An 11,295-nucleotide genomic window follows, 5' to 3' on the forward strand; every position below is an offset into this window, starting at 1 on the left:
AGTTAATGGCTTGGAAATGCACATCCAAAGCTATGGGATGTCCCCAAACCTGGGAGGATGAAAATGTATGTACTGAGGATAGCATGAATAATGCTTGTCTTATAGGATACTCAGAGGACACAGTGAATATTGTACAGGCTGAGACAATGACCACCCTGTCTTCCAGGGCCCAGGGAAGGTGACCATTTTGGCTTTGTGATTGGGTGCTAAAGTGTACGCACCAGAGAAGCATTTAGACTGGTGGCCTGTGAGTGCGTCTGTGTTGATGTCACTGTTGCCTGTGCAATTTTAAGCTTTTAGAGCTGCACTTCTCAGAGTGTGTCCTGCAGAACATGAGTTCATTGTAATATTAATAGAGATCGGGGGAACGATGATTTAGTGGTAAAATATTCCTGAGAAATATTGGGTCCTACAGCCTTACATGGATTCCTCTCCTGGAGAACATCTCAGAGCCTTCAGTATGCTTAAGGACATTGGGCATTGTTAGCATGCAGTATTTCCCAAATTCAATGGACAGTGGAACTTTCTTCTCCTTATACATGGTGTATCCCCGAGACTATTTTCTGAAGAATACTCCCTAGGGGCCATTCTTCTAGAAACTAGGATTCTGGATTTCTCTACTCAGTGCCTAGCGGAACGCGTTGTACAACTTCATACTTAACCTGGTCTGCTGATGCTAGTGGTCAGGTGATGTCAATGTTGGTAACGATGGTAAAGATGAGGGTAGTGGTCATGGTTCTGGTGGTTCTGGTGACATTCGTGTTAAGGACGTTGGTAATGAGGGTGGGTACTTTGGTGTAACTTTAGTAATCCTCTAAGGAGAAGGAACTCCCAACTCAGAGCTTCTGTATATTGATGACACTATTAGGCCTTACAGAGTTAATGACCCGGCTAATAGCAAAGAGATGGTGCCCAGAGGACCAGGAATGTGTAACTGAGGGAGGTCAATGGGCCCAGAGCTAGTAAAGTGCTTAGCAACACGGGAAACCCACTGAGTGTATACCTTTGTTTTCTGGAGACTCTATCAACTTGAATGTAATAAAAATAATATAATTTTTGTGAATGCAGGATTCTTAGCAGTGTGAGTGGGTGGAGAATCCTGTGAAGGCTTGTGAACACATCAAACAGTGATGCTAAAAAGTGGGTTTGCTTCTTCTAGGCTTTGTCTGTTTGGAATGGCCCATTGGCAGCTCAGTCCTGCGGGAGAATGTAAGATGACTTATGACCTCCAAAAGTGTGCCGAGGGAATTGTGAAGGCAGCAGTGAGGTGGCTGCATGGTAGCAGTTGGGTTACTGGCAATGGGCATGGTGGGCTGATGATAGGAGTGATAATGGTGATGGCAGGGTCATGGTAAAGGTGAAGACAATGCCGGTGGTGATGAGAGTGGTAATGGGCATGACAGAAGCCATGATGGTAGGGCTGCAGTAGGCAATGGAGGTAGTGATGTGGACACCCTGGAGTTGTGATATTGGTGAGTGTTGGGGGAATTATGGTGAGCACTGTCTACTGGTAAGAGTCTAAGTGACTCTGTGTCCTCCTGCCTCCTTTCTTTATGGGCAGGTCAGATTTTGTGAGTTGCCACCCAGCCTGATAAGAACAAGATCTTGCTTCAGGAGGCATTTAGTTGTCTTCTGTGTAGAGAAGGGGCTCCTCATTTTATCCATAAATCAGCCTCGTAAACTTTCCACTTTGCAATTTGCAGGTTGTCAACCCCACAAATCACTCCTGCCTGGAATATGGAGCTTGAACAAATAAATCACACATATGATTCAAGTCAGCAACAATGTCATCATTGCATAGGGGTCCAGACCTGGGCTGACCTACCCAGGGGACACGGGCGGCCCCTCTCAACATTGTTCAAGCCAAGCACACCATGATTCAACACTGAATTTCTAGACAGAGGCCCTTATATCAAAGTGACATTTAATAGCACACTTCTCCCTCATTGGAGTGGGGCCTCGCTGGGGGTGGTGGACATACAGCTTCCCTGGGAGAGGGAGGAATGACTCTCAGAGGCAAGCTTATGCCCTTTCCCTATAAGAAGACCACCGTTGGGTCACCAACCTATAATTCACCCAGCCCGGCTGCTGATGTGGTGTTACTCTATGTAACCAGAGCACAGCTCTGCTCCCCTCTTCCTGCACATGCCCATTCCACCCGATTTTAAGGAAGAAATACAGCTCTGCCTGGACCTGTGTGAGGGTGGCCCCTACCTTAAAAGGTGGTAAGACGGGGGATGGCTGCCTGTAGGTAGATTTTTTGCAACCATGGAGCACATTCTGGCAAGGGCTGCCCATTGGTTTAGCATAGGCTTGGTATTTTTTGGTCCTTGCTGTTCCTCGAGGGTAGCACTTGGTCAAAGCCTTGCCTGCCTCTGGGTGGGTAGAGTTTTCATAGCTGTCCATTATTTTCCCAGCACATATCTAAAGCCATGGCAACTGTTCAATAAAAGCCATTTCCCCTTGTTTCTTCATGTTGTTATACAATGGGGGCAAAGTGACAGTGGGGTTGCCCTTTTGGCTCTTTTCTGGAAGGAATTATTGGTTTTCTTTCTTTATTTTTGTTTCTTTTCTTTTATTTCTTTCCCTTTAGGAATGAAATAACATTCTGGCAACCTTTGGAAAATACTCTGAGCTGGTTAGCAGTGTGTTAAAGTAGGCTGAACATCTCATTCACAGAGCTATCAAGTATTTTCCTATGACCTGAGATGGTTGGAATTCCAATTAGCTGCCATGTGGGGGTGTGGGGGTATGGGGGAGAAGGCTCTTGTTTTGGCATTCTAGAAATGAGGGTCTTGGTGTGGGGGGAATTCTGGGGTTTAGTAAATAAGAAATTCTAGAACACATTGGAATTAAACATTTTTGGTTTGGAATAGAAATGTAAATGGGCAGCCCGGGTGGCTCAGCGGTTTTGTGCTGCCTTCAGCCCAGGGCCTGATCCTGGAGACCCAGGATCGAGTCCCACATCGGGCTCCCTGCATGGAGCCTGCTTCTCCCTCTGCCTGTGTCTCTGCCTCTCTCTCTCTGTGTCTCTCATGAATAAATAAATAAATAAAAATCTTAAAAAAAGAAGACGTATAATATAGGGAGAATATGTGTTTGGGTCCTTTTAGCTGTAATTTTGGAGGGCAGAGCTTATGTATGTTTGGGGTTACAGTGCTAAAGGGATGCTCACTATGGTTTCAATGATGCCACGAGGAGCGAGTGATTCACAAAATACACCACCGTTCTGAGTGATTAAATTCCAATTTGGCTTTTGCTTTGAAATATTTCAAAATATAGTATACTGAGAGGTGAAGATGTGACAAGATGATTCTTTAAAGGTTTTATTTATTTATTAGAGAGAGAGAGAGAAAGTAGAAGTGGGAGCAGGGAGAGGGATGAGCAGACTCTGAGCTAAGGGAGGACATGGGGCTCGATCCCATGACCCTAAGGTCATGACCTGAGCCAAAATCAGGAGTTGGATGCTCAATTGACTGAGCCATCTAGGCGCCATGTGACAAAATGATTCTTTAAAATTTTGGTTCTAGGGACACTGATTGACTCCCCAGCATCCATTACACTCCAGAAGGTTAAGCAGCCCTAAATCAGTCATGCTAATTCCATGCCACTTGCCAGGGATTGTTAGCTCAGGCCCAGGCAGGTGTGAGCCAATTTGGGCCCATGAGTTTCAATGGGGGGAGGCCTGCTTGAGGCTTCTGGGAAAGAGCAGCCAGTTCTCCTCCCACCTTTCTTTTTTTTTTTTTTATTTTTTTATTTTTTTATTTTTTTTTTTTTATTGGTGTTCAATTTACTAACATACAGAATAACACCCAGTGCCCGTCACCCATTCACTCCCACCCCCCGCCCTCCTCCCCTTCTACCACCCCTAGTTCGTTTCCCAGAGTTAGCAGTCTTTATGTTCTGTCTCCCTTTCTGATATTTCCCACACATTTCTTCTCCCTTCCCTTATTTTCCCTTTCACTATTATTTATATTCCCCAAATGAATGAGAACATATAATGTTTGTCCTTCTCCGACTGACTTACTTCACTCAGCATAATACCCTCCAGTTCCATCCACGTTGAAGCAAATGGTGGGTATTTGTCATTTCTAATAGCTGAGTAATATTCCATTGTATACATAAACCACATCTTCTTTATCCATTCATCTTTCGTTGGACACCGAGGCTCCTTCCACAGTTTGGCTATCGTGGCCATTGCTGCTAGAAACATCGGGGTGCAGGTGTCCCGGCGTTTCATTGCATTTGTATCTTTGGGGTAAATCCCCAACAGTGCAATTGCTGGGTCGTAGGGCAGGTATATTTTTAACTGTTTGAGGAACCTCCACACAGTTTTCCAGAGGGGCTGCACCAGTTCACATTCCCACCAACAGTGTAAGAGGGTTCCCTTTTCTCCACATCCTCTCCAACATTTGTTGTTTCCTGCCTTGTTAATTTTTCCCATTCTCACTGGTGTGAGGTGGTATCTCATTGTGGTTTTGATTTGTATTTCCCTGATGGCAAGTGATGCAGAGCATTTTCTCATGTGCATGTTGGCCATGTCTATGTCTTCTTCTGTGAGATTTCTGTTCATGTCTTTTGCCCATTTCATGATTGGATTGTTTGTTTCTTTGGTGTTGAGTTTAATAAGTTCTTTATAGATCTTGGAAACTAGCCCTTTATCTGATATGTCATTTGCAAATATCTTCTCCCATTCTGTAGGTTGTCTTTGAGTTTTGTTGACTGTATCCTTTGCTGTGCAAAAGCTTCTTATCTTGATGAAGTCCCAATAGTTCATTTTTGCTTTTGTTTCTTTTGCCTTCGTGGATGTATCTTGCAAGAAGTTACTATGGCCGAGTTCAAAAAGGGTGTTGCCTGTGTTCTTCTCTAGGATTTTGATGGAATCTTGTCTCACATTTAGATCTTTCATCCATTTTGAGTTTATCTTTGTGTATGGTGAAAGAGAGTGGTCTAGTTTCATTCTTCTGCATGTGGATGTCCAATTTTCCCAGCACCATTTATTGAAGAGACTGTCTTTCTTCCAATGGATAGTCTTTCCTCCTTTATCGAATATTAGTTGCCCATAAAGTTCAGGGTCCACTTCTGGATTCTCTATTCTGTTCCACTGATCTATGTGTCTGTTTTTGTGCCAGTACCACACTGTCTTGATGACCACAGCTTTGTAGTACAACCTGAAATCTGGCATTGTGATGCCCCCAGATATGGTTTTCTTTTTTAAAATTCCCCTGGCTATTCGGGGTCTTTTCTGATTCCACACAAATCTTAAAATAATTTGTTCTAACTCTCTGAAGTCCTCCCACCTTTCTGACTGAACAGGCAGCATGTTGCTCCAGGTGCTGTTGGCGGCCATTGTGAGACCTTGGGGGGAAATGGTATTGGGATGAAGCAGGCACAGCTGCTGACAGAGCAGAAAGGTGCAAAGAACTTGGGTTCTGTGTCTGATCTCTCCCCATGCCCTGCCTCTGGACTTCTCATTCTGTGAAACAATGGATGTCGTGTCCTCCCTTCAGGGCAGGCTGGGAGAGAATTTCTGTTACCAGAGGGGGAAAGCATTTGTCCACAGTTCCTGTTCTTCAGAGTTCTCAAATGTTGATTGAAGAGGTGAAAGGCACAAAATAGGAAGTGTAAAATTGTAAAGAAAGATACTCTATGGGAGGAGTTGGACAATCTTTCCCATAAAGGGCCGAATAGAACATACCCTGGTCTTTTTGGGCCATATTAGTCTCCACTGTGGCTACTCAAGTCTGCCATGGTAGCATGAAAGCAGCATAGGCAATAAGTATATGAATGAGCATGTCTGTGCTACAAGAAAAATTTATTTAAAAAAGCAGATGGCAGTCCAGGTTTGGTCTGTGAGCTTTGGTTTGCTGGCCACTGCTCTGGAGGCTTACAGAAAGGAGACATCTGTAGGGACTGGGGTCATGGAGGCTCCCTAGAAGATGTGGGTGCTGGACAGATAGAGCAGACACGGGTCAGCCACATTTCTGCATGTGTACCTTTAAAGACCATGTTCTTCAGGCAGCCTGGGGGCCTCAGCGGTTTAGCGCCTGCCTCAGGCCCAGGGCGTGATCCTGGAGACCCGTGATGGAGTCCCGCATCGGGCTCCCTGCATGGAGCCTGCTTCTCCCTCTGCCTGTGTCTCTGCCTCTCTCTCTCTCCTCTCTGTGTATTCTCATGAATAAATAAATAAAATCTTAAAAAAAAAAAAAGACTATGCCTTTCTCCTGTGTAATGTGATTATGGAAAAGGAAAACCAGAGTGCCCGACACCTGGTCAGGAGCACACCTGACAGTATCCCTGGAGATCAAACGAATTCTGCAGTCCCCTCTCCCCAGTTCTGTGATCAGTCATGAAAAGATCAAGTATCAGAGGGCCACATACAGAAAGACTCCCTTCCCAGGTCTAGCTCCTACCTGGAGAGCCTAAGGTAGGTCTAGGCATTAGAAGCACATAGCAAACAGCTCAAGGAATATAGATATGAAACTCTTCAAATCAGCGTTGACGGCACAGTGTCCAGGTGCACCTGTGGGTCTCACTTAAGTGAGATCTGGACTTCCCCAAAGTCAGAAGGCTCCTGGAACTCACCTACTGGGGGCAGTGTCTTGGAGAGCCTGGGCCATGATGAGAGAAGGAAGGTTGTTTAGGACAGACTGCTAGGCCATCCAGAGAGCCTGGTCCATGCTCCAGGGAGTGCAGGGAGCCAGTAGCTCAAGGGGAAGGTGAGGGGAGGAGGCTGGAGTTTGCAGGGGAAGGAGAACTTTTTCGAAATAGAGGGACCAGTGAGAGCCCACATGCTCCCCACCCTCCAAGGCTACAATTTAGAGACTTAAAAATATGCCCGCCATGTTTTCCTACTTTGATGTGTGAACATGAGGCAATCTAGTTGGAGAGAGGAAAAAAATAAACCAAACTGCCGAGTAACATCCTTTGAAAAGAAATACAGACTTTGAAAAAGAAAAGAACTGCAACAACTTGTGGAAGCTTTCAAAGTGTGCTTTCTTTTCTTATTTATTTTTATTTTCAGAGTAGGCCCCACACCCAACATGGGGCTTGAACTCATGACCTGGGGATCAAGAGTTGGATGTTCTACCGACTGAGCCAGGCAGGCACCCCTTTTCTTTTCTCATTTGTTATTAATTTTTTTAGATTAAAAAATTATTTGAGAGAGAGAGAGAGAGAGAGAGCACAAGCAGAGGGTGAGGCAGAGGAAGAAGCAGATGCCCCATTGAGCAAGGAGCCAATATGGGGCTCCATCTCAGGACCTGGAAATCATGACCTGACCCAAAGGCAGATGCCCAACCATATGAGCCACCCAGGTGCCCCTCTTTTCTTGTTTTTAAAAGCCCAAGGGTTTTGGTGAAATCTGTGTTGTTGTGTCAGACTCCAGAACAGATGAGCATCTGTGCAACTTCAGCTGGTGGCTCAAGGAGACAAAGGAAACTCCCAAATAGGCTTCTTTCTAATCATTGTCCCCAAACACTGTGGAGGGCTGGTTGGTGCCTGGTTCCCGTCGCTTGCTAATCACCACTCTGGCGTTGGCACCTGCTCACCTGCCCCGCTGACCACCCTTCTCCGCAGGTGCTGTGTCTGCTCCCCAGCACTGCTCCCCTGAACTCCTCATAGGCTCGCTCCTTCATCCCCACACTTCCCTGGCTCTGCCTCCTTGGCTGGGCTTTCAGGCAAATCTTGCATCTGGTTCTTTTTGCTTCTTTCTCCCTTTGTCTTTGTTTGCTTTTAGGAGGAGAGGGTTATTTTTTTATGACCCCCCACTGTTTTCTTCAGGGTTTGTGGTTGTTTTCTGCTCCCTTCAACTGTCCTCAGCCCCTCACTTATCTTCATTCTGCTGGGCTCTCTGCCACCTGCTTCCAGCTGGGCCAGATGCTTCTTCAAGCTTAACTCAGGCCTTCAGAGATGTGTGGCTTCCATTTCTCTTGGGGGAAGGTTTTTCATTTGCTTTGTTTTGTTTTTCCTCTTTTCTATTTGTGTTTCTCCATGCAGGATATTGGGTGTTTATAAGCTTCTCAGGAGAGCGTACTTTTGAAATGAGAGGGTTGCTTCTGAATTTCTGGGCTGCATGCTGAGATAAGACTGTCTTGAAATGCCTGCTCTCATGAGCAGTAGTGTTAAATTTCTACCCCAACCCCTCCTCACCCTGTTGGGCCACCCTCTACATATGTCTCCTGGAGCAAAAAGCAAATCCAAGAACATCTTACTCCCTCAAACCTCCTCCTCCTCCTCCTTCTTCTTTTCTTTTCTTTTTTTTTTTAGATTTTTTTTTATTTTTAAGGAATCTCTGCCCAATGTGGGGCTCAAACCCACAACTCTGAGATCGAGAGTCACATGCTCTACCAACTAAGCCAGCCAGGCACCCCCAAACCTACTTTAAACTTAATAAAGAGATACCACAAAAAATTGAAACATGGAAGAAATAAAAATTCTCAGCTGTGTCACAAACAGTTCTTCACCAAGTTATTAAGATATTGCAATTGTGTGATGTAGATTAAAAACATGTATTGCTCTTAATCCTTGTTACTTACCCTCATGAAACATTTGCTTTCGTGAAGGTTCCTGGCTCCTGGTTCCTGGACCAGTAGCATCGGCATCTCCTGGGAGCTGGTTAGAAGTGAGAATTCCAGCCCCACTTCAGACCTATGGAATCACAATCTGCATTTAAAAAAAATATTTATTTATTTGAGAGAGAGAGAGAGAGAGAGAGAGAGAATACATGAGTGGGGGGGGGGGAGAGGAAGGGAGACAGAGAGAGAATCCCAAGCAGACTCCCCACTGAGCGTGGAGCCTGTCATGGGGCTCCATCCCAGGATCCTGAGATCATGACCTGAGCGGAAATCAAGAGTCAGATAGCCAAATGACTGAGCCACCCAGTCGCCTGTCTCAGAATCTGCATTTTAAAAACATCCCCAGGTGATTCCTGTGCATATTAGCATTTACAAAGTCCTGCTTTAATAGCTGTTAAAAACATTAAATGGCCCATTATACCCGAACAAAAATCAACCAAGTATTTCAACGATCACATGATACAGCAGGAAGACTGCGGCCAGAATATCTTATTTTAGTCTCTGCTCACAGAGAAGCCATTGAGTTGACCTGGCCTCAGTTTCCATGTTCCAAATGGGATGACAAGAACACTCACCCACCCTCTGCACCAATCAGGGTTGGTGTAAGGAGTTTTTGGGTAAAGATTAAGTGAAACAAATGGATCAAATGGTCTTTGTAAAGCAAAGATGTTAGCTTTTACAATGTACACACTGCCTCATTTTAATTGTGGGGGATCTTAGCTCTTCCTTTGCCAGAGTCTGCCTAATGCAGCCCTGAGTCACCACCTGACCAGTCACCTGGTCATGATGCACCAGGATGGGATGGATCAGAATACCTTATTCATAAATGGGGACCACAGTAACTCCTGCTTTAGGGCATACTTGCCAGTTTTTTGCCTTTGACCAGCATCTGAAAGTCCTTCCTACCACTGGGGAATTTCCTCCCCTATGGGTCTTAGTGGGAAGTTGGACTGTTTCAAAGTAAGAAAGCTTGAAAGGCAGACTCTTGCTTCTCCCTGCTGGTCTGCCAACATCCACCTCTACCTGTTGGCCTAGGACATTGGCATGCACTGGCTCAGGCTCAACGAAGCTCACCCTGCCCTCTAGGAGTTTGAATCTGGGACATGTGATGCAGAGACACAGGGATGGTGGAGGTTTATTTAGTAGCTATAGTGGCAGCCACACAGGCATGTGTCCATTCAGTGATGACATTAGCAGTTCATGACTGAACTCAGGTCCTGGCTTCCCTTGGCTCTTGCACATTTTCTGAACATTTCCTGTAATTCTATGAGATGCCCAATATCTTCTTGGTAAGCTGTTTTTCTGATGAAATCACCCTACTTGGTTTCTATTAGTTGCTACCTAGAAGCCTGAGTGATGACTACCTATCTTGCTGCCTTGGTCTGAGAAATAAGGAGATAATACACAATAGATAGCACTTAGAAATGCCCTGTTAGTGGCAGCAAGAATGAACAATGCATCTACTTTTGTTTCAACCTGATAGAGCCCCCTTCTTCCATTCTTTGATCATTGAATTACAAGCTGTGACTCCTACTAATTCAAGGGTAGCTGGTCATCTTTACCTTTCCATAGAAAGGAACCCTGCTCTCAATGCTCGCCCTCTGCCTGGGGTCAGAGGCTAACCACATATCCTGGTCCTCTAAGGTCAGAGCTGAGATCCAGCTCCCTCTTCTTATCAGCAAAACCAAGGGGAACAGGTTCTTCCAAGATTTTATCCAATTTGCCCATGGGCCATCTACCCCAAAGTTGTTTAGGACTACCTCTCAATTTCTTTCTTGATCTATCAAGAGGTTGGTTACCAGATTCCCTCTATTACCCCCCCACCCCCCAAACTGAATGTAAAGCAAATGAATTTCATCAAAGCTATAGTTTCTTGCTTATGGTCAAAGCTAACATGAGGGGTCCTCCTAGGAAACTAGTAGGATAAGTTATGTGACTACTGATATTCCTAGTTAGCTCTGTCAAAATCTGTCATGAATAGCCTTCTTTCCCCTGCTCCTTTTATTTCCTTCCAGGGCCATGTGCTGGTGATTACCAATCTTTGGGGAGTTGAAATACCTTGTCATTATTTCTTTGATTCCAAAGCATGCCTCCCTCCAGCAAAAAAGGAAAAAAGATCACAGTATGTCATTTATTTATTTTTAAAAAGGAAGCAAATGAAAATTAACTTTGCACTGAAATCTTCTGAGATGTCAGGTTGTCTCTTGAATGATGACATCTTGATATTGAGAAGCATTGTTTTAGAGTCTCCAAATTATGTGAAAGAAACAGCTACTTAGGTTCATCATTTGCTTCTTCTTCATAAATTTGCAGTTTTATGGAAAATGTTGACTTGATCTCTGACTCTTTTTTCCTCAGTCCAACCTGTGCCTTGCTGAAGAAGAGCATAAAAAGCAGATCCCCTGCCATCTGCTTGCTTTCATTTGTCTTTTCTTTTTCTTTCTTTGTTTCTTTGTTTCTTTGTTTCTTTGTTTCTTTCTTTGTTTCTTTCTTTCTTTGTTTCTTTCTTTCTTTCTTTCTTTCTTTCTTTCTTTCTTTCTTTCTTTCTTTCTTTCTTTCTTTCTTTCTTTCTTTTTTCTTAAATCCTGTGTCCCCAGGGAGCCTGGGTAGCTCAGTCAATTAAGCATCCAACACTTGGTTTTGGCTCAGGTCATGATCTCAGGGTCCTGAGAAGGAGCCCCAATCAGAGTCTGTGCTTAGCAAGGAGTCTGCTTATCCC

The 11,295-nt window shown here is 44.7% G+C and overlaps 1 non-coding gene across 1 annotated transcript; it reads right to left on the reverse strand.

The window, feature by feature from the left end:
* Positions 1 to 8,294: 8,294 nt before the first annotated feature.
* TRNAE-CUC lies at positions 8,295 to 8,367 on the reverse strand. Its single transcript has one exon. It is a non-coding gene; the product is annotated as a tRNA-Glu (tRNA).
* Positions 8,368 to 11,295: the final 2,928 nt, after the last annotated feature.

Source organism: Canis lupus, chromosome 12 (assembly GCF_011100685.1).
Source record: "Canis lupus familiaris isolate Mischka breed German Shepherd chromosome 12, alternate assembly UU_Cfam_GSD_1.0, whole genome shotgun sequence".
Classification (NCBI taxonomy): Eukaryota; Metazoa; Chordata; class Mammalia; order Carnivora; family Canidae; genus Canis; species Canis lupus.